This window comes from Sparus aurata, chromosome 18, assembly GCF_900880675.1.
Source record: "Sparus aurata chromosome 18, fSpaAur1.1, whole genome shotgun sequence".
In the NCBI taxonomy this organism is placed as follows: Eukaryota; Metazoa; Chordata; class Actinopteri; order Spariformes; family Sparidae; genus Sparus; species Sparus aurata.
Window position 1 is genome coordinate 9655844 of NC_044204.1, and position 22629 is coordinate 9678472.

A 22629-nucleotide genomic window follows, 5' to 3' on the forward strand; every position below is an offset into this window, starting at 1 on the left:
GAATCAGAGATTAACTCGAAATAAAACATTATCCCTGCAGCTGCTCAACACTTAAGTAAAAATAAAAAAAACATATAGGCTAGAGTAAACTGATGCTTAAATAAAATACATTTTGTCCTCCACTAATGTCAAATGCATTGTAGACTATTTGTCCCAATCGAATTGTTGCTGTTTTTTTGTTTTACTGATTTTATTTATTTGGAGAAGCACTTTGAGATTTTATTGTATTTTAGCATGTGCTATATAAATTAAGTTTATTTTTAAATCATCCCTATTTAAAACCATAGAAATAACAGGACTTTATCATTCTTAGCATGTAATAACTTAATTCTATTAAGTTGTGCTTAAGTGATGTTTTTAAGTTATGCTCACTTAAATGCAAAATAGTTCCATTTAATCAAAAATGATTAGTCAAAATGACTCAAAAAGGAACAACATGTTACACCAACTTGTAACTGCTGCATACTGTAGCTACAAATGCTAGCACTTCTGGCTGTTTTTTAGGGTCCGGAATGGGCACTAGAACCAAAGTCCGAGTGAGTGGGCAATCTAACCGGGCTCAACAGTGTTGACAGTGGAAAGTAAGACAAGAAAAAAGGGACAGTGACTTAGCGAAGGGGAAAAGACAAGAGTTAAATCTCAGACTACAGCTTCATTAAATGAAAGGCTGCCGTCAGACGCTGAGAATGGCTTGTTGGTGTTGAATAGTGAGTAAAATTAGCTGACATGCTAAGTTATATGTCTTGTGTTGTTGCACGTTCCTGATGTTCTGCTGTGTTACTCCGAGATTCCACCAGATATGTGTCCGCTGCATTACGGCTCTGGTCTGGTTTTGCACAGCCGTCCGGTAACCCCCAACGGTTGCATTTTGAGTCCGCCACGGCGCAGTACTGTCGGACAACTGGCGTTGCGAGACCAAGGCGTTCCCGTGATAATCACAAAATCACTTACAACCGCAGTTATAGGTATGTGTTATAAACACAACAGCAGGAAGTGATCCCGACCGAAGGATTAGTAGAAGAGCTTGTATTTGTTACTTTTTTGAGATTTTTGTGCTGGCACAAAGTTTTATTTTGAAAAGTAACCGGATGTTATATTGCTGTTTCGGTGTGTGACTTCCTTTGTGCTCTGTGCTAAATTCGACTGAATTTCTGTGTTGTGCTCCGACATCCGCCAGAAATAGAAGTCCTGCGTATCTACTCCAGAGAGCTCCGGACTGCCGGAGCTGGGACGGAGCAGATATGCAGCGCAGCGGACCCAGTGGAAGTTAACACATAGAGTAGAGTGATGATACAGCTGGTTCAGGTTATGCTGTTATTTGTTCTGAGTTGTGTGCATGTTTAATACAAGACAGAAATTTGTAAGACATAACATTGTAATGACGTGCAGAGGTTTGATTGTAGTTAGCAGCTAATGTTACATTACATCTGACAAATTATAGAAACCTGGGATCTGTTTCTATAACACTTTAACATTTTCTCATGGAATACATCTCAATGAAAAACACATCTATTGTATTTACGGTTTAATTTGATGCTGCTGGTCCTTGGAAGAGGTATGTGCTCTACTGAGTGTCATTCTAATGTATTTCTGTTTTTTTTTTTTTACTGGTGGTATTTTTTTCCCAGTGATACTTCTATTTGATTGCATGTTTTGAGTTCCCTCCCCTTTTAGCCAACCACATGTCCCCAGCAGTTAAAAAAACAAAATGCATGGAGTGCTGCTTGGGTGTGGAAAAAAGGGTGTCCCTCTAATGCTCTTCAGTTTAGGGTTCCAAGTAGAACTTATAAGAGAAGATCTGAGGCATTCAAGAGGGTAATGACTTAAAAAGCCTTTATTAGTACATGGCTAGTCTAATAAAAACATGCCCAAAAGGCCTTCGTCAGGGCAAAAGGGCATGTCCTGCAGCCTCAGGCTAGCCCAGCAGCTTTTAATTTAAACCATTTTCTACCATTACGCAGCCACAAAGCATTGTTGGACAAAGGTTGATCAGTTCATCAGAACTGAACAAGACATGCTTATGGGTCATTTTAGAAAGTAATTAAAAGCATTTTTCTGTCATTTTCTTTGGATGACCTGTCGGATTTGAGCGATCAGATTGTAATCTGTTGTTATCAGTTGCATTTCCACTTAGTTTTCTAATATCGGATGCTGCCGCTATCAGATCGGTCCAAGACACAAAGTGGCAAAGACTAAATGAGGTGTTAATGAATTCATTGCCGATATTAAAACACTTCTCATGCTCAAACATGACGCGTGAGTATCAAGCTTTTATATCAATTTATGGGCTGAGTGTTCCCTCCTGGTGCCTGCAATCATGATGTGAAGATGGAGCCATGTGGCGGGACAGGGCCTTTCCCAGGCAACAAAGTCCTACAAATGCCTTCCCCACTGGCAAAATAAGCCATCTCATTATATAAATAAGTTGTGAGCATATTGATTAGAGGTGTTTAATTTACTGCACCTCTTGACAGAGCAGAGAGGGCCTTAAGGACAGAAATAGACAAAGGGAAGAGCGAGGCAGTTCAAAGCATATAAATTAAAGATTGGGGCATGAGCTGCATTTGCATTAAAAGCTGTGATATAGATCCCGGTCCAAAATATCTCATGCAAATCTTTTCAAGTAACAAAACTCCATTGTATTGTCTTATTTCCAAAATATCTGTAGATTACAGATTACAACATAATACCGACTGTATAACACGCGTGATGTTACCACAACAGGACAGAGAGTCTACAGTCATGCTTAAAGCTCTGTGAGGCTGTACTTAGGTAAAGGTTCTTTGAAAGTCAGCTAAAATGCTCACAATGACAATGCTAGCACACTAAAGAAAATGGATCCATTTACTTCATGAGCATGCTAACATTATGTAGTTATCACTATGTCACAGATTAGGCCGATGAGAATGTCCAGCCCGTTCTTACTCTAAACTCTGGCAGTCTGGTCATTCCCAGATGCTTCCGAGTTTGACTCTATAATCACCCTGCTAGTGTCATGCTTTGAAGCGGCTTTTCCTAAATCTAAACAAGAACGAGTCTCTTTCACAACATTAACCACGTGCAGACAAAGGTGCCGTTTGTTGCCTGTGGCTGGTACTCTTTTTGACATATCACAGCATCGCTACCCACATAACGGATCATGTCGGCAGTTCCTTATTCGTTAAGCTGATGAACTAATTTCCAGTCTTCTTTTTTTCCTCTTCTTCTGTTTTTACGAATTTAAGAGAAAGTGTTTTCAAAAAAAAATTGAATAAGGTCAGGTTACCCAGTGATGAACTGGTGACTTATCCAGGGTGTACCCCGCCGTCTCCCAATGTCAGCTGGGTTTGGCTCTAGCCCCCCTTGACCCTGAAAAAGATAATGATAATAAAGATAATGGATGGATGGATGTAAGGCCAGGTTAGTTTACAGATTTCGATGCATACACTCAAAGTATGTCTGTGTAAGTGATTGTGTATGCAGGGGTAATATATGAGCCAAACATCATTTTATATTCATACATTGCAAGACATACTCCCTGCTCTTATCTATAAATTAAGCATTTCTATTTCTTAACATTTACATAATCTGCTCAAAATAGCCCCAGTATGTGAATTTACATGCTGCAGCATACTAGTTGCATTATTAAATACTCATGCCAGTCTCAGACCACATCAAACACTGCTGCTTCCTCAGAACCCTAACACAGCATCCCCCTTGTCCATGTCCGTCCACTGGTCAACAGGACAAACTATGGCTCGGAGGGACAGATGGGCAGAAGAAAATGCTGTCTGTCACCACTCTCTTGACCAACTGTCTTAAGTTGCCACTAATCAACAAAGAGCCTGTTGGGGTTGCAGCCCAGGGGAAGCCTCGAGCTATTTTCCAATTAGTGTCACCAGAGAACCAAATAGGAATTCTACACAGCGCACTCAGGGAAGAGAGTAAAAACAAGAGGGGAGGTGGAGGAGAGGGGGATGAGAGAGGATAAGACTTTGCTTTGCTGAAGAGAACGTTGCAAGGGCAAAGAGAGCGAGAGTAAGAAGGCAGGCCAAGAAAAGAACTGTGATGTCGAGGCGGGTATCTCTTTTCTCAGGGGTGAGCAGATTAAACGATTGTGACAGCAATTTGGGCAAAACAACATTCGTAGCTGAGACAGACAGATAGGCAGTGGGCCAAGGCCTGTCTGAGAGAATAGTCATTCATTACGGTGACCATTGGAAGGGAATGTAGAGACAGGGCTCCAGCTTGGCAGTATCAATTAACTGCAGCTTGCTTTGTATGCCGGGGCTGTGTATGGACCTCAACAGTCCTCCACAAAGTCCTCTTTGCTTTTTAAAATGCAAGCCCTTTCTATAAAGTGCGCTCTTGCAGCTCAAAAGTCTTACAGCGGCTGCAGCAGCACCCCACACACCTGCATGAAACAACAAAGACACAGTGACTCAGCTGGTTCAAAAAGAGGTGTGTGAGCAGACTGTGTGTGGCTAAAATGAGGGTCAGTCTTGTGCAGAATGATGAGATTTCTCCTTCCTGCTCCTTTTGAACTTACATGCATCTTTCTGATTTGAAACCTGTTTTAGTAATATACTCTCTTACAACTTATACAAGATGGGGACAAGCTGGTAAGACAGCATGTTCCATAAATATTACATCATGGGCTCAGAAGCATTATTCGAGAAATTTGATCATCAGGCAGACTTAGAAGATACTCAGGGCTGGATTGATTCATGAATCCATTATTCCCTTGTCTTCCACTTATCTGAAGTAACAGACCTCCTCCCAGTCCACAAAATACATGTAGACTGGATGGGCAATTTGACTCCCCTCTGCAGGCCTGCAAGGGTGAAAAGTTTGTTTGGTTGCAGCTTCATTTCCAGCACCCTGGGACAAACTTTCCAAGGTAAGACAAGCAGTGGGAACCCCAAATAATTAGAGTGCACCCTCTGGTCACCCTTCTTGAGGATGGGAAACAAAGGTAATGTTACTGACCTACATACAACACTGAAGAGGCGTGTACACCAAGACAGCCCAACAATGTCCAGAGCCATCAGCCTCTCAGAGTGAATCTGTCATCTTGCCGCTAAGGCCCCATGGCTTCAGGCCCTGCATATTTTGCAGAGGACGTGATAGGTGGGTTCAGCTAAGCTGACCTGAGCTTTCACCTCCTAAGTCACCCGATGGTTTCCATGAGGTCAACCAAAAACCACTCTCCATAGCCTCACCAACCTTCTCCCTCTCCCTTGCTTCAGCGACTGCCAAGGCTGCAGCCCTTCTGGCCTCGCTGTACGTGTCCGATGATTCAGAGGACCCCTGGGCCAACCAAACCGAAAAGGCCTCCATCTTCAGCTTGACTGCTGTCCCCCAGTGGGTCCCTGGGTTGCTGCCGTGACAGGCACTAATGACCCTCTGACCACAGCCTCAAGCAGCCGCCTCAACGATGGATGCTTTGAACATCTCTGATTTAATCTCCATAACCTCCCCCTAGGATGAGCCAGGATTTCCAAAGACGAGAGCATTTGGGTCTGTCCAGCAGCCTACCCTGCCACCTGATCCAGATCACCACCAGGAGGTGATAAGTTGACTGCTCTGCTCCTCTCTTTACCTGAATGCCACAACCACAAAGTCAGTCATCAACCCTTGGCTTAAGGTGGCCTGGTACCCTGCACACTTTTGAACCACCTTCTGTTCAAAGATAGTGTTTGTTATGGCCAATCTGCACAGAAGATCAAAAACAAAGCACTACTCTGGTTCACATGAGGGAGACCATTCCTCCCAATCACCCCTCCAGGTTTCTCCATTGCTGCCCACATGAGCATTGAAGTCCCCCAGAAGAACTATGGAGTACCCGGATGGCACCTCTTCCAGGACGGCTCCCTAGGGCTGTCAGATGGCCAGATATTCCTTGCTGCCGTTCAGTGCTTAAAGACAAGTTTGTTAAGACATTTTGCCAATTCCACTCATTTATCTACCTCAAATTCTATAATTCATGTGTTGTATTTATTTCACAAACCTAGAATATTGAATTTTAAAACAGTCTTTTTGTAGTATTAAAAAAATAACTACCACCCATGATTTGGTTTATATAAGCCTAATTAAGACAACAAATGCCACAATAATACAGATCTCATAATCACAAGAAATTAGCTCAACCCTATTCACAAGAAATTAAGACTTTATTTTATTTGATTTGTCACTTGAGTGGCGGCCCACCAGGCTTAAATTTCCCACTGCCAGGCTAAGCATCGTTTATTTATTTAAATGGCGACATCTTATGGTCAACACGTGAACACGTGGCGGGTCTGAGGTCAAGTGTCTTTTCATCACCTAATGCCCCACAAAACACTGCTACTGTCACTACACGCTAACTAGGCTACTTGTGATTGAACATAACGGGATGTCACAAAGAAAAAGCCAAAATTCTTCCGAAGTCGGACAAACAATGGCGGAGAGGTTGAACCCGCTGGTTCACCTGTTGATCAGGTGTGCAGCGGCGCGACGTTGGCTGAGCCACGGGTCGATGAGGCAGCTAGCATGGATGTAGCATGGATGTTAGCTCGTTGTCCGCTGCAGTGGCAGAGCAGCCTTCTCCGTGCTGCGATGGGAAACATAGAACCAGCGGATTTAATCAAAATTAGTTTGTACAGCGGGTGGTTGTACCTGACCAATTATGGTAAGTTTTATGTTGTTTATTTTGCAATACGTGAAAATATTAACAATAATAAGTGCGCTAATTTCACACTGGTTTAGCGGTTCTTCTTCTTCTTCTTCTTCTTCTTCTTCTTCTTCTTCTTCAGGGTTTTACGGCAGCCGGCATTCAAAAGTTGCGTCGCTGCTATCTATGGGACTAGCACCTTAGTGCACTATAGCCTGCCGTATAGACCAGTGTCTTTTAAGAGTTTGAAAAAAAAGTGTTTTCCCCTCCTGCTTGACCCTACTTCGAAGAGATACTTCTTCCAAGCCAATTTCTTGCAATTCTCTGAGTAGATCTTGTCTTTGGCGGTCATAGTTTCTAAAAGAAATCATAGCATGTTGCACTGTCTCAAGTTCCTGAAATAAACACAAGCCATAGAGCTTTTATTGAGGCTCCTTGCACTACTTATAGGTAAGATGTACTAAACGCTCATGTTGGGTCCACCATCACACCAGCATCAAATCAAATCTATCATGAAATATCCAATAGTCAGCTTGCACTGTTTTCATGTTGTAGGCTTGTCAATCACTCTAGCATTCGAGCCAGTGATTAATATGGAGCATGAAGCCATAATTGGTGGTTTTAAATGCCTTTACTGGCTCCTAAAGCACGCAATTGCCCACCAATTAACTTTTAACACTGATTTAATGCAAGGCAGTATGGAACTACTCTAAATTCTATTACGTCATCAATCTGTTACCTATAGGGCACTGCCATCAGTCAGTTGCTGGCCTGTGTCAGGCCCCTGTCACAAAAAAAAACATGCTTCGCTGCCAGTGGGCCGCCCTTCCAACCTACCTCCGGGCTTAGCAAGTTTTCTGGGGGAAACCCTGAGTGGTATATAAAAAGAAAAGTTACTTTTTGGCACTCAACTACAATTGGTTCTAAATTAACTTAAAAATCAGGATGCTATTCTTTGTATTTTTTTGCTTTTATGCACGTTGTTAGTATTTCTAAGCGTCAGAGAATCTATGAATCTATGCCACAATTTTTAACTCTTGTAAATGTTGAGCAAAATTCGATGCGCTGTGTGCTGCTCAGTGTTGAGTGTAGATGGGATGAGAGGAGAGAATAGGGAAGGGAGTAAGAGGGTTGGTGAAGCTGCCGAGCACCCCTCCCCTGCCTCTTCTGATCCCATCATCACGCCATGCATTAGTCAAGCCTTGTGGCCCCTCTGACGTCTGCAGAGAATATGTGAGCGGAGAAGGAATCCATCAAGAGTAATGGTATTGCTGTATGCCCTCAGGGCAGCCATCTTTAATCCTTACCCATCATGCCTCAGCCATAAACTATGCAATCACGGCCCAGTTTGCTGGCAACAGGCGGGTCCCTCTCAGCAAGCGTGTGGGCTTCATGCTCTATTTAGAGAGTCAGGGGTTTTACTTTAGATCTGCCCCCTCCCATCACTCCTTTTTATTTTTATTTTTTTACCTTAACCGGATGTGTCAGGTCCCCAGCTTCTCCTCCATTCTCTCACTTGCTTCCACTTCCACTCCTCTCCTCCCTTTGGCAGCCATTCCCTTACATCACTTGCCATCTCTTTCTCTGCCTCTAGGTATGTCTGCATTCACTCTCTGTTGAATTCAGCAATCTCTTCACTTGCAGGGTTTTTGTGGGTAAACTCATAATAAACTGGAGCATACTCACTCACGGTTGTTAGTTAGGCTCAGCACTGTCATCGAGTGATTAAAGCTTTGATAAACCTACTGTACACTACATACTCAGCAGCAAACAGCAGACAGACACAGTCAGAGACTAGCTGGGGAACATAGTGGAACATTTGGCAGCTATAAAGACAGATATTTATCTTAGGGCTTCAAGGAGACCAAAATCCGAGCTAAAAGGCAAGTGAGCGTTGAAATAAGATTTATGATGTTGAAATGACTCCAAATGAATGCTAATGTAGCTCTTGATTAAATCCAATCAATAACATTCTGATTTAGACACATTTTTGCAGAGCTACTGATGAAAGCAGCTCTGCGGTGAGCACTGAGCTCTGAATGGCCTCTTTCTGCTTCAAACTCATTGGTGACTGATTTTTCTTACCTGTGGGTTGCCATTTCTTTTAGCTCCTGTTCACAAAAAGGTGATGTAGAGCACTTTCCAGCCAATAAACACTGTGACCAACTGCTTTTGATTAAGTGTTGAACCTTCTATTGTACAAAGCTGATCATAATAGATGAGATATGGAACTGTGAATTTAATTCACAAAACTTAAAGCAAAATACAGGGCAGCAAAATATTCTGACTTGGTATTAACATATTAATATACTACTACTACTACTACTAATAATAATAATAATAATAATAACAATAATAATAATAATAATAATAACACATTCACATGGCGCTTTTAAGCTCTAGATGTTATTGTAGATATTCTCCAGAATGCCTTGTGGAGAGCCAAATCACAATTTTGATAGGGCTCAAACAGCATAATATTAAGACATTTTCTTCCACTCTCTGCATCACCAACTGTAAACACAACTTCAAGCACAGTAAACCAACTGTAAACACAACTGCAACGCAGTAAATTAATCTTGACCTTAAAATACACTTCTGTTACAAACTCCCCCCAAAGTGCATTAATGAGTATGTGAATGTATTTTGAAACCAGCACCAGTGTGCACAGCTGATTCTCTGCTCTCAGCAGACAGCCTATCTGTACTGTATGTCTAATTCATTGCCCCCATTCTGTCATGTAAGCTTGGCTCTTTAAAATGGACATGTATTACATGCTGTTTTGTTTCCAGTTAGTGTTAACCACATTCAATTAGAGTCAGGTCCTCTTTCATCCTCTCCGGGCCACAGCTCTCATATGTGTGCTGTGACAAGATGTGAAAGTGAAGGAGGACTGTGTGGTGAGGGCAGGCCTAAAGCAAAGCCATCGCTGAGACATGACAGGAACACTTAATTATGGTTCATGACAGGGAAACAACAAACAGGATGGACACAGAATTTTGACTCATCTTTAGCTACATTTTTATTTTTTATTCAGTCTGTAATGTTACTGTTCATCTTCACTTATGTTTGCTCCAACCTTTTTTATTGCTCTTCTGTTGATGCCCATATTAACAACAAGAGACTGTTAAAATTAGATATGTGGACATGGGACTGAGCTGTTTGGTGTATAAAGTTTTTTCACTGTGCTTCACTTTAAAGGCCATAAAATGAAGTCCAACTGATATTAAATTTCTGCAGCATCCTGATCTGTTTGGTAAATCAAATGTCCTGTGATCTCTTTTGAGAGAAAGACAACAAAAACTCTTGTATCAAATCACTCCATTGTAAAGTTAATTTCTCAAAAACAGTGATGACAGTGTCTAACAGGCAAAAATCAGTCATGACTAAAACCAGGGAAAAAAATCATTGCACTTCTAAGTTTTAGTACTTTAATAATAACACTTATGCATTTAAAGTAACCATGATTAATAGCAGCTACAATCCAAACAACAAAATAAATCACAACTCATACTGAACAGAGACCAGTACAGTGGCCAAACTTTTTCATGAAAAGCAAAAAGAAATTGTCTGCAATCCTTGGCTGGAGGTTAGAACACCATCATAATGACCCACTTAAGGTTCCTTACTCTGTTCTTACCCCAATGCCTCATTCTGTATTGTTTGGGTCATCTGGAGGATCCACCATACATAGGGAATTAAAGAGCAGGTTCATGGGAAAGAGTCCTGTTAAACAATTTCCAACCTTTGGGAGACTGAATGATACACCTGACCTACTCCAAATTTTGGAAAGGTGTGAGGATTTCCTGGCTTTCAATCCGCTGACAGATGAGGAGCTCATTGCCACCCTGCAGAATGTGCTTCAAAGGATTGCAAGAGATTGGTGGAGTGTGGGCCCCCATAAAATCTATACTCGGAATTAATTCAAAAAACAATTCCATGCAGCCTTCCTGGCAGAGTCAGTCAACTGAGAAGTAGCTGAGCTTGTGGACAGGAGTGAAAGGACAGCAGGATGTGCTGAAGCCTTGGACCAGGGCACCCTTGTACCTAGCAGATGGTGAAGGAAGACAACCTTAAGGTTGGAGTGAGATGAACCTCCCATTACAGAACCAAACAGTGATATTACCTTCTTCCATCTTGCAAGCCCACAGTCTGGTTTTCCCTGCAATGATGGGACTTGACTCCACCTTTTTTTCTGGCCTGCAGTTTTTATCTCTCTGGGAACTGTTACTGCTTTAAGTGCCATAAGAAGCACAAGTATCAGCTCCTGAGAGAATATGCGGTGTGGCAAAATGCTGGACTTACACCACAGCTTGCCTTCTTCTCTGCTGTAGCTCCTGTGGACCTGGTTCCTCTGCCGCCATGCAATGACCTCCTACAGGCTACCATCAACACCGCTCACCCAGATGATTTGGGGAAAAATCAGTTCTTATGTCAACTCAGATGTCTGCACAGCAACACTGGGATGCACGGGTGTTCTTCTGCACAAAATCTTCCTTACACATGAAGTGCCCATCAAACAGAAACCTTATCGTGTGTCACCAGCCAAGCTTCAGATAAAACAAAAGCATGTGGCGGGATGTTGGAAAGGGACATTATAGAGCCATCTACCTCTCTCTACGCTACTCCAGTTGTCTTAGTGCCCAGAAAACATAATTCAAAACCAAGGTTCTGCGTTGATTACAGAAACGTGTATGCAGCCACTCACACAGCTGCTTATCCCTTACCAAACAACCAGTAAATACTGGAATCATTGACGGGAGCTGTGGTGTTCAGAGTTGGTACTGGCAAGTCCACATGGATAAAGACAGCTGGGAAAAAAACTGCCTTCATCTGTCCCAATTTAATGTAATGCGGACTGAAGAATGCCCCAGCTACCTTCCAACAGCTTCATATATTCCGATACATTTAAACAGCACAGCTATGAAATACAAACAGTTCTTGACAAACTATGAGAGGCTAACCTTACCGTAAACATGAAAAAAAAGCCAGTTCTTCCGGACCTCACTGAAGTTTCTGGGTCAGGTTGTTTCCTCTGCTGGAGCAGAGATTGACGCTGAGAAGACAAAGGCAGTACAAGACTTACCCTCAGAACATCAAAGGTTGGATGGTCCCATCGCTTCATTCCCCAATTCTCTCAACTGACCGAACCACTCAATCCCATTTAACGGAAAGAAGCCAAGTTCAACTGGACTTCCCCATGTCAGGTAGCCTTTTAGGCCCTGAAACAATCATTAACACTGATGCCAGTGACGTCAGCTTGTGTGTATATATATATATATATATATATATATATGTATATATATATATGTATATATGTATATATATATATTAGGGCTGTCAAACGATTAATTTTTTTAATCGCGATTAATCGCATTTTGTCCATAGTTAACTCGCGATTAATCGCAAATTAATCGCAATTTTTTTTGCACATTTTTTTCTGTTCTAAATGTACCTTGATGTATTTTTGAATGTTCTTAATACTTTTAACAACATAAGAAAGGGCAAATATGCTTGCATTATGAAATTTTTTTTTCAACACTTCAAATCATGCAGGAAAATAAAAGGCCTTTTTTGTTGTCTGCTTTTGGCGGGGGGGGGGGCTCTCTGCATCTGCCGTGTGTTTGGCTTGCAACTGATATTTGAGACTCAATGTACTTCGATGGTAACTCATTTCATGTCGATAGTACATGCAGATAACTTTTGTCCTATCGACTGAACCATCTGGCTGTTTTGAAAGTAGTTTGCCGTTCATACCATAAATGACCAAATAATATCCGGGTTTCAATTAACCACAGGGTCCCTTTAAACGCCGGTGCAGATGTATATTTTGGTAAATAACCGCCGGTTCCAAATAAATGTCGGGTCTAATTTTTTATTTTTTTAAAAATTAAGGAAGAAGACCTGTCCACTGACACTGCACGTTTTTCTTCTTCGCCTTTTTCACGCAGTGTGCTGCTTTCTGTCAGTCAGTATCACACTGATGATCACCATGGCTCCGGTGCAGCAAAACAATAAAAAGTACCACTTGAAATTCAAACTTTCTGTCGTAAAATATGCAGAGGACAACTCGGGAGAAGCAGCCGCTAGATGTTTCTCTGTCGACCAGAAGAGAGTGAGAGAAACGGAGCTTGAGCGTCTGTCTGAGGAGGACATCAACAGGGCCAGGCTGCCTGCTGGAGGGAGGAAGAAGGCTAGCGAGGAGCCTGAGATAAACATGCGGGGATGAGTTATCAGCAAACGCGCACGCCACGAGAGAGTGTCCCGCAAAATGATCAGGGTGATGGAGAAACAAATGTCCGCCACCGTGAGTGACAGCAGAGATGAGGAGTTTGCAGCGAGTGCTGGTTGGCTGAATCGTTTCCTCCACCGCAACAACTTCACTTGCAGAAGGATGCCAGAGAATTCACAGAGAAGCTGGAGAAGTTTGTGACATTTTCATCCAGGATTATTGTGAGGAAGGAATTAAACGCCTGTCCCAAATTGCCTTTTGGTCTGTTAAGTGATTGAAACAACTACCCCCCCCGGCTATTATTTGGTATTTTACGGTAAGTCCTTTCTCAATTTCCTCACTTTTCAGTCCACCGTGTTTTTCCCGAACCGCCAACCCTGCTGCTTCTTCTTCTGATTCCCTTTCTGCCACCCTCTGGATCAAGACTACAGGTGCCACTGACGGCCGTAAATCTTTCAATGCACGTTTTGTTTTTTGTTTTTTTATACCGAGCGTTAATCGCGCGTTAAAAAAATTAACGGCGTTAAGAGGATGTTGCGTTAACGCGTTATTAACGCGTTAACTTTGACAGCCCTAATATATATTAGGGATGTCAAAGTTAACACGTTAATAACGTGTTACGTGTTAATAACGCCATTAAGTTTTTTTAACGAGTGATTAACGCTCGTTTTTTTTTACAAAAAGAAACGCGCATTGTATGATTTACGGCCGTCGGTGGCACCTTTAGTCTTGATCCAGAGGGTGGCAGAAGAATAAGAAAGGGAATCAGAAGAAGAAGAAGCAGGGTTGGGGTTCGGGAAAAACACGGTGGACTGAAAACCGAAAGTGAACGGAAATGGAGAAAGGACTTATGAACAGCAAATTCACTTTCAAAACACTGCCAGATGGTTCGGTCAATAGGACAAAAGTTATCTGCACGTACTGTCGACATGAAATGAGTTACCATTGTAGTACGTTGAGTCTCAAATATCATTTGCAAGCCAAACACATGGCAGATGCAGTGAGCTAGTTGCACAAGAATGGCAGAGAAAAGTTGGCTCCTGATGGTTCCAAGGGTTAAAAAGAAGTCAGCTGGCTGCAGGGCTTTTTTTCCTATCCCTTCCTTCCCTTCCTCTGGAATAACCTCCCAGCTGACATCAGACAATCGGGCTTTATTGAAGCTCTCAAATTTAAATTTAAAACTAACGTCTTTGACCTAACCCTTGATCGGTCCTTGACATTGATTGCTAGCTTCTTCAGTGGGTCGGTCTCGGTGTCATTGCTCGTCTCTGTTTTACTATCACCATATACTCTTCACTCTGTCGTTTCTTTTTTACTGCTGTTTAGCAGCCACCTAGCAAAGTGGCACCACGCACACATCCACAGCAGTGAGGAGTAAGGGGTCGTGCGGGGCTGCCTTTTTCGGACGGAAATATGTATGTGAAGGCTGTTTTGCTTGTGTTTAATGGGTTATGACATTTTGGCTCATTGAATTGAAGCCGCTAACACACCTCCCTGCTGGCCAGTGTGAGCAACAGGGCAATCAGTGTCTGATTAGTCAGGCAGCACTTGTTCATGTTTCCTGGAGGAGGGGCTCTGAAGAGAGGCCCGACGGGCGGGGATGGATTTTTTCGGTTGGATACTTTAAATTTAGCCTGCTCTTGCTAGCTTCTACTCCTGCTTCAAATCAGTTAGTCCCTAGAATATTTTTTTGGTGCACTCCACACAGCACTTTTGCTGATTCAAATATATAATGACAGATTCATCTAATGTATTCCATTATAGCACTGATGACTTTGGAATAAAAAATTCCACCTAGTTCAAGTATGTCCAGCGATGTACTATTGTGACCAAATGTGGCACTAGGATTCAGTGACAGGTAAGTGAGATTTTGTCACAGTCCCTGTCTGTGATGTGCTCAAAATAGTGACAATGAATGAAGCTGTTTGACACATGAGCCTCATCATAAGCAATGACACACACACTGATCATACATAACAGTCTGAGCCAGGATCGTGAAATCGTTTGAGTTAATGATAGAATTTGCACAGCATGTAACAAATGCGTAATGATAGCAGTGACTCTGAATGAAACGGACACGTACATGACGCATTTTGCAGGGAACACTTTGTTGTTTTTTTTTCCATGTGAATTTGAGTCAGGGGGACAGCTCCAGATGCCTACATCGTACAGCTGGCTGTGAATGTCACTGAGAGGCCCACAGACTGTAAGGCTATCTGTGATCTGTGTGTGAGCTGACATGTTGGTCTGGCTCCGTGCCAGTAAAGCAGCAGGGCGGATTTTTAAGCGAAGAATTATCATGCCAAGATGCTTTTGGATCCGCGAAGCGCTTTTCTTGTGATTGACAATATGCAAATAAAGCAGCATTTTTGGAGTACAAAGTGACAAACCGTTTTATTGTAATCGCTCAGACCCCTTTGCTCCAGCTGCAGGCGCGTCGTCCGCAGAGTGAGAATGAATGAATTCTTCTGGCTTCCAATCGCTTTGGAAAAGAATGCCATTGTTCTGATATTGTACAAGTGAGCCAGTAATGTCTGTCACACTGGCAGCGGCAATTATTTCACTCCTACTGGCAGCTGTCGGTTTTCACAGTCATAAAGATAGCGTTCAGTGGCAGTTTGCTGGGGAAAGAAAGGGAAGCAATAGCGAGGAAAAATCCACCACGTTGAGTGACAGTGTGCTAAACTCAACAGCGAGCTTTGAGGGTTGCTCTGCGGCTACTGCACATGACTTTATTTCTCTCAACAGAGTCCAAACCATACAAGAAGGAATGCATGCAGGCTAACATGTACTGTACTGAGAGAGTAGGGAACACGAAGAGAAAGAAAAGAAAGAAGGGAGTGGGAACAAGCTGCAAGCAGTTGATACACATTTTGAAAAGGTGTCTTATCTGGAAGTGAGAAGAAAAGGACAGGATTCATGCACCTGAGCTGCATCGTAAGACTGAACAGTAAAAGTAAGTGCTCAGATTTACATCAAACTAACAGCATGTACGTTTATGTTGTTAGGATCTGCATGTTTTGTTTTTTCCCCCTCCATAATATGAAAAGCTGTTGTAGCAGAAGGTCGGGGGAACATTGCAGCTTGTCTAGTCTTATTTTCTCACGGTGGTATAAGAACTGGGTTGTGTCAGCAAGGAAAAAGTCATCAAACTTGGTCGCTGTTCTGATGCTCAGACCCAATTCAGGTTGTAGTTGTAGGTTTTGAATGTTAGAGAGTTGTAGTTGGGAGGTAGAGAATGGATGCAAATCAGATAACGAGAAATAAATTTAAAGTGTTGAATATGATGTCTACCGTACGTGTTCTGGATGTCTTTGAAAATAAATAGAAAATGGGCTTCCCTGACATGACAACGTGCGCATTTAAGGGTGAGCTTTCTTTTTCAAGTGCGGTACCAGTGTCGGTAGAAAATAAACTCCAGTGTATTTCATATGTGTTTTCAGTGTAGTAAAGGAGGAGATGATATTATTCATATATACTGAGTTACTAGTTCATAGACATAGCCAGGAACAGCTAACACGGTTCAGCACCAACACTACTATCTTGAAGATTAGGATGATCAGTTACTATTTAAAGGAAGAGGTACTGGTGGTAACGGTATTGTCATTATGAAGTATATAGTTTCATGCTGATGTAAAACTGCTGTGCTATGTTAACGTGTTTCTTAAATTGGGCCAACCCTCAATAATCAGTTGAAATAATCATTCCACTATATCCTTGATGACAAGAGAATTTACTACAAGGCTTGAGGGCCTTAGTGTAAGCTTCAAAACATGGAGCCCAAATTGCTTCTCAAATTGATCATCACATTACACCTTCCAATATTTCTAGGGCTATAATACAAAGATCAATATTTGGACAAGATGATCAATATCCTCTGTATTTTAATATTTTTTTTTGTATTTTTTTGTATTTTTGTATTTCGTTGACCCTATCAATTAAAATCCACATCCTGTACAAAACAATTCATACATCATCATACTTGTCAATATTGCATGGATATTGTTTATTCTGATCAATCAGTAATTGATTGTGGTCCTTCATCTATGGATTGTCAGACTTGCTGCCACAACTTGAGCCAGTTCTCAGCAGACAAGTGTGGTGCTTGATTCTGTTATCGCAACAAAAAGGGAGGCAGCACATAGATGTTACAGCCAAATAGTAATTGATCTAACTCAAATTAATAAACATGGAGACTAACTAGTGGGTTTTGTCGGTGGGAGGGAAGTCAGTAATCTCTTCCCCGGAGACGGAGTCCTGGTCAGAGCTGCTGTAGATCGCCTCTGTACTGTGTCCCCTGTCATCACACTGAATTCCGTCGGTCTTGGAGGCTGTGTTTAGTCCCAGTCTGTCACACTCACCCCCGAATTCCACCAGATCCGTGTTCGGTCTGTCTCTGATCGGCCACACTAGCAGAGCTGATAGGTTTCGCTCTGGTATGTACTTCCACTGGCTCCACTGCGTTGTGTATCTCCTTAATTGCAGCTCCGGCAGATTAGCAAGGCTTCTATTTCTGCCTAGTGACGGGGCACGGTGCATCAGTTCAGCCAAATTCAGCACAGAGCAGATCAAACGAGACAGGAAGTCAGACACTGAAACAACGTCAAAACATCTGGTTGATTTTCAGAATAAAACAGCTGCAGCACAAAAATCTAAAAAAAGAGACAAATTCAAGCAAGCCCACCCTTGCTCTAATGCAGGGGTGTCAAACTCATTTTCAGCCCGGGCCACATCAACATTATGCTTGCCCTTAAAGGGCCGGTTGTAACTGTAAGACTGTATGAATGTAACTACTCCGTAAAATATTGTAACAAATAAGTGTCTCTGCATTTAATTATTATTTATTCAACTGTACAAATATTGAACAAGCATTTACATAAATGTAAAAATATATTTAAGCACATTGCTCTGTAATTATAACTGGTTCCTTTAATTTATCAGGTTAAGAAACCCACCATTACTCCATCAATCACAGATCAAACTTTTCAAATTAATAACAAAGATAAGCCAAATATGATCACACACAAGTTATTACATCAACTTTGTTCAAAATGTTTTTGTCACTGTTGAGTTGGGCAGAACTATGGCACACAAATAATTCTGAGCTGCTAAAACACGTCTCAAGTGTGTGGCATTTTAGAAAAACAAAAAGCAGAGAGCCTTGCAGAGGTAATGAGAGATGGTTTTGATTACAGTAAATATTTGAACACATACACCTGTAAACACACTGAATATGTGGCATTAACAGAGCACATGAAAAAGCACCAGGAACTGAGGCTGAGATGCTTTGACAGACAGGAAAGTGGGCAACATTGTCCTGTTCCAACTGGGACCTCCACAGGTGTAGTTTTCGCTGGAAAGCTGTGACCATGTCGGACTTCTTGTGTGATGACTTCACTAATCCAACCAAGCCCGTTTTTCCTCCACACATTGCAGATGCACCATCGGTAGTTAACCCATCAACTTGTCCCACGGTAATTTAGTTTTACTCACGGACCTTTCCACCACATCAAAAATGTTCCTGCCCGTTGTCGTCGTCCCATGCATGGCAGCTACATCCAAGAGCTCGTCGCTGACAGTGAAGTATGCCTTCACGCCTCTTATGAAAGTGGACAGATGCGCTTTATCCATGTTGTCCGCGAAAAAACAGGTAACAGCGTGACTCTTCGGCCAGCTGTGTTGTCAGATTGTCTGCTAGTTCCTTAACTCGGTCTGCGATGGTGTTTCTTGACAAACTGATATTGTTAAAAGTCTGATTCTGGTCGGGGCACACCTGCTCACACACCTGCTCACACACCTTTAGCTTGCACCGCTTCACAAATGCGCCCTCCGAAAAACACTTGGACGCTCGGGTGATTTCTTCAGCCACAATAAAGCTAGCTTTCACTGCTGCATCACTTTTAGCGGTAGCTTTGGTGAACACATTCTGCTGCAGCTGCAGTCTGCCTTTTAATTTGTGGACAACTTCTCCATCACTTCTTAGAAATCCGCTTTAGTCAAACGCTGATATGGAAACACTGGGATCTCGCGGCAGGATGCGGTCTTTTCGCGGGTCACACAATGCACGTCGGGTTATCGGGTCATTGACATGCATTGTGGGAGATGTAGTTTATGGTCACTGTACACTGTAAAGCAGTGTAGACTTTTATTTTAAGACAATTGTATACCTTTTAAGCTCTCGCGGGCCACATAAAATGACGTGGCGGGCCGGATTTGGCCCGCGGGCCTTGAGTTTGACACATATGCTCTAATGCTTGACTTAGGAACACTAACCTTTTGTCTGTTGCACGCGATTCTGTCAATAATGCCGGGAATCCTCAGTCTCGCCACTCCAGCTGTCCTGCAGTACACCGTGCTGTACTTGCAGCCTGGGGGGGGGGTTATGGACAAGGAAGCACGGAGCAAAACCACAGTTGAGCCATTCCACAATGCAAATGCAACCAGTGGAATTCTAGGGTCAGGCTGCCAAAACTAGTCAAGCTAAGGCCTGTCGCCCATGGCGAATCCCTACATGATCGGAGGTCTCGGACCAGGCAAACTCTTGGGTCAAAGGCCCCCTGGCTAACCAAGCCATGAGCTAATAAGCTAATGATAGCCAGTTGTGGGTCAATCTGGTGACATGCTGCCCCCTTTTTTTTTTGGGAACTGCCTTCAAATTCTGAGCGCATTCTACAAATTACACCTTTAAATGCACCAGTTTCTATTTAGTTAAATATCTATCTGCATAAAAAAAACAAGGTTTTCTTGTTACTGTGATGGGATGGAAAACCATAGATTAGTCTCAGACAAAATCAGACAATTTTTTTTCTTATTTGAAACAACAACGATACAACGACATTTTATGTTGATCTTATTGCCCCAATTTACTGTGAGCAGAACGTACGTATGCACTGAGAGGGTTAACATCAGTTCTATATTTTTATTCCATATTGACATCTCTTGTGTGAAAAAAAAAAAATGTGATCTATTGTTTTTACAAGTCTCCATCAAGACAAGGTAGCGTGTGTTCCACTCATTCATCACAGTAAAATGAGAGCTGGAACCAACGACTGACACCATAAACATGTTCTTTACAGGTGCATGTAAACTTATGATGGCAGCTGTAGTTAAAGTTCAACCTAGCAGAAGCTTGTCAAACTGTCTGTCAACTCTCTGCTCACCCAGGCCCTGCCCTCCTCATCTATCATGACCGCATGCCCACACTCGCAGCCATGATTCATTTCCTAGTCCATAGGATAGAACACCGAGCTGTAGGCTTCAATGCCAGAGTAGCCCGAGGAGCTGAGAACGAGGGGAAGGAGAAATGAGAGGATACCTGAGAGACGAGAGCGATGTTTGATCTGGAGACAAAAGGAGGAGTAACACTACTTCTCCTCAGGTCAGTCTGTCAATTAGCCTGGTTCTAGCCGTCAGTGAGTGAGGTGTTAAAGGTGGAGAAAGGCAGGAAGCAGGGCAGCAGAGGAGGGAGGAGGGCGGGCGAGATAAGAGACAGGCTGAAGGTGGAGAGCAGGAGCTGACTCGCCTCTGAAGAAAGGCAGATGGAGATGGGCGAGCAGAAGGCAACCTCGCAGGCTGGAGGAGCATTTCTTCTTCCTCTGTCTAAACTTTTGTCTTGTTCACAGCGAGAACGCCCCTGTGATCTCTATCCCCGTATCCTGTAAACACAGAAACAGGAAGGTGTGCTGTCTTTTACCACCACAGTCTTTCCTGACAGAACTGCGAGAACCAGCTGAAGAAAAGTGAATGGATAGAAAGGGGGGGGGGGGGGGGGGGGGGGGGGGTAGGAGGTTGTGAAACTAAGTCAGCTCACGGGGAGACAACATGTAGCAGGCAGACAAATACAGTATCTGTGGCATTCATATGGAGTGGGGATTTACATAATGTGACAGTGCATTAAGAAACATCCGGGACACAAATCATTCCTCTAATCCTGGTCGACACAAAACCTACTCGTCCTGTCGAGCCCACCTGATCCTGTGCCCAATCCATCCATGAGTCCTCCCCGTTCTACACCGGCAGCTCAATTCATCCAGCAAACATCTGGGGAGATCATTTTGGGCTAGACAGCAGGGTGTATACACTCCCAACCAGGGCTTAAGTTGGATATGCAAAAGGCCCCGTATCATATCATTTCTATAAGTAGCATTGTGCTCCTTTACTCTTCCATTATCGTAATTGGGGTCCGTCTATTGTTGGCGGATCAGAGGAAGTATTTTGCATGGGGGTACAAGAATCCTAAGCAGTGATCTGTGCTGGGAGGAAGGCAAACAAAAATGCTAGGTTAGAGCCACTGCGATTAGATTAAGAAATCCAATTTTGACATAAAGGCAAAGCCGTTGGAAACAGATGGAGCGCCTGTGAAATCCTTGCCTATCACTCAGGTCAAAAACAAGATTATCTCCAGCAGAGGGGGAGAGAAAGTGGTCCCTCGTTTGTTATTTTCAGCCGGTCTCTTTCATTCCGATAAAGCCGGAGTCTTTCTGCTTCAAATACCAGCCTGAGATGATGTCAGGCAAGAGCAATCATTCTTTGGCTCCAGCAGACGTGTGCAAATGACTAATGATCCTATCATACTGACGCTATAAAAGAAATGAAGAGGATATTGGAACAACAAAGTGAAGATAGTCCAGCTCTTTTGTGAAGCATGTGTTATATCTAGCCCCCATACATCAAACAAATGTTGTGAGACGCTCTTTATGCTTTGACAAAGTTAGTTGGGAGACGCAAGCCTCGCGCTGAGAGTGGTAAACATCACAATTAAGACCTCAAGCTGTGGAACAATACATTTTGTTATCTCACACCCTGTCTGTTGAATCAGAAGCCAAATCCAGGAAGCAGTCAACAGCTCTGCCTACTGCCTTGACCATACCTTGAAATCAAAGGTATGGTCATTTTGTCTTAAAAAAAGTAACAACTTAAGGCTAAAAAAAGCAGACACTGAAGAACAAAAAAAGACATATTTTACTAAGAGAAATCGAAGCAAAGCTGCTGCCAAGTGTCCATACCAAGTCTAAAGTTAGACTAATGAAGAAAAAGATTCCAGGCACTGAAGCTGAGGGCGGAAAGAAACTCTCAGTCCTGATATAATCCTGATATAGCAATATTTAATGTAAGCATGCAAGCGAGAGCGGAATGCAGACCCATATTTCCACAAGGCAACAGTTAGTGAATATCAAAACTCAGACAACAAAACTATCAGGGGAAGCAAACCAAAGTTCAGCTACTCGCGGAGACTGAAGAAAAAAGTTCTGTATCGATTCTGTGAAACCAAATAAAGGTTGCTGTTTGGAGCACTCCTCCGCTTGGACGAGGAAACAAGTTCCAATAGACGTGGAACAGAGTCTCTTGTATAGGCTGATCACAGGATCAACATACTGCAACTCAAATGAAGGCAAATGGAGAATACATCTTTACAATTTGACACGACACACTCTCACTTCACTCCCAACTCGTCAAACATGTCAGTGACCTTCAAACTGTGACGCTCCACCTGACCCCGTAGAGTCAGTCGAGAAAGGGCTCTGCGGTCGAGTTAGCAATAAATCACAATGTTCAAAGCGTGGTTGCACAAAAAAATTGCATATTGATAAACAGTACATAATGAAATATTTACTTTTACTTCAGGCTGATTTGACACTTGAACATTTTGAAATGGACTTTAAAAACCAGAATGATATGAAATACAAGTTCTGTTGAGAAGCAGACAGAGGAGAAGACAGCCAAGATTGTGTGTTAGGATTTTGGTAAACGGTAAGTGTTGGATGAA

General features: G+C 42.7%; 1 long non-coding RNA gene across 1 annotated transcript in view; it reads left to right on the plus strand.

The window, feature by feature from the left end:
* The first annotated feature begins 15354 nt into the window (after positions 1-15354).
* LOC115568401 (uncharacterized) overlaps positions 15355-22629 on the plus strand; it is a 56586-nt gene continuing 49311 nt past the window's right edge. The window contains exon 1 of the long non-coding RNA XR_003981390.1: positions 15355-15819. This is a non-coding gene — a long non-coding RNA (uncharacterized LOC115568401). The remainder of the gene's footprint in view (positions 15820-22629) is intronic.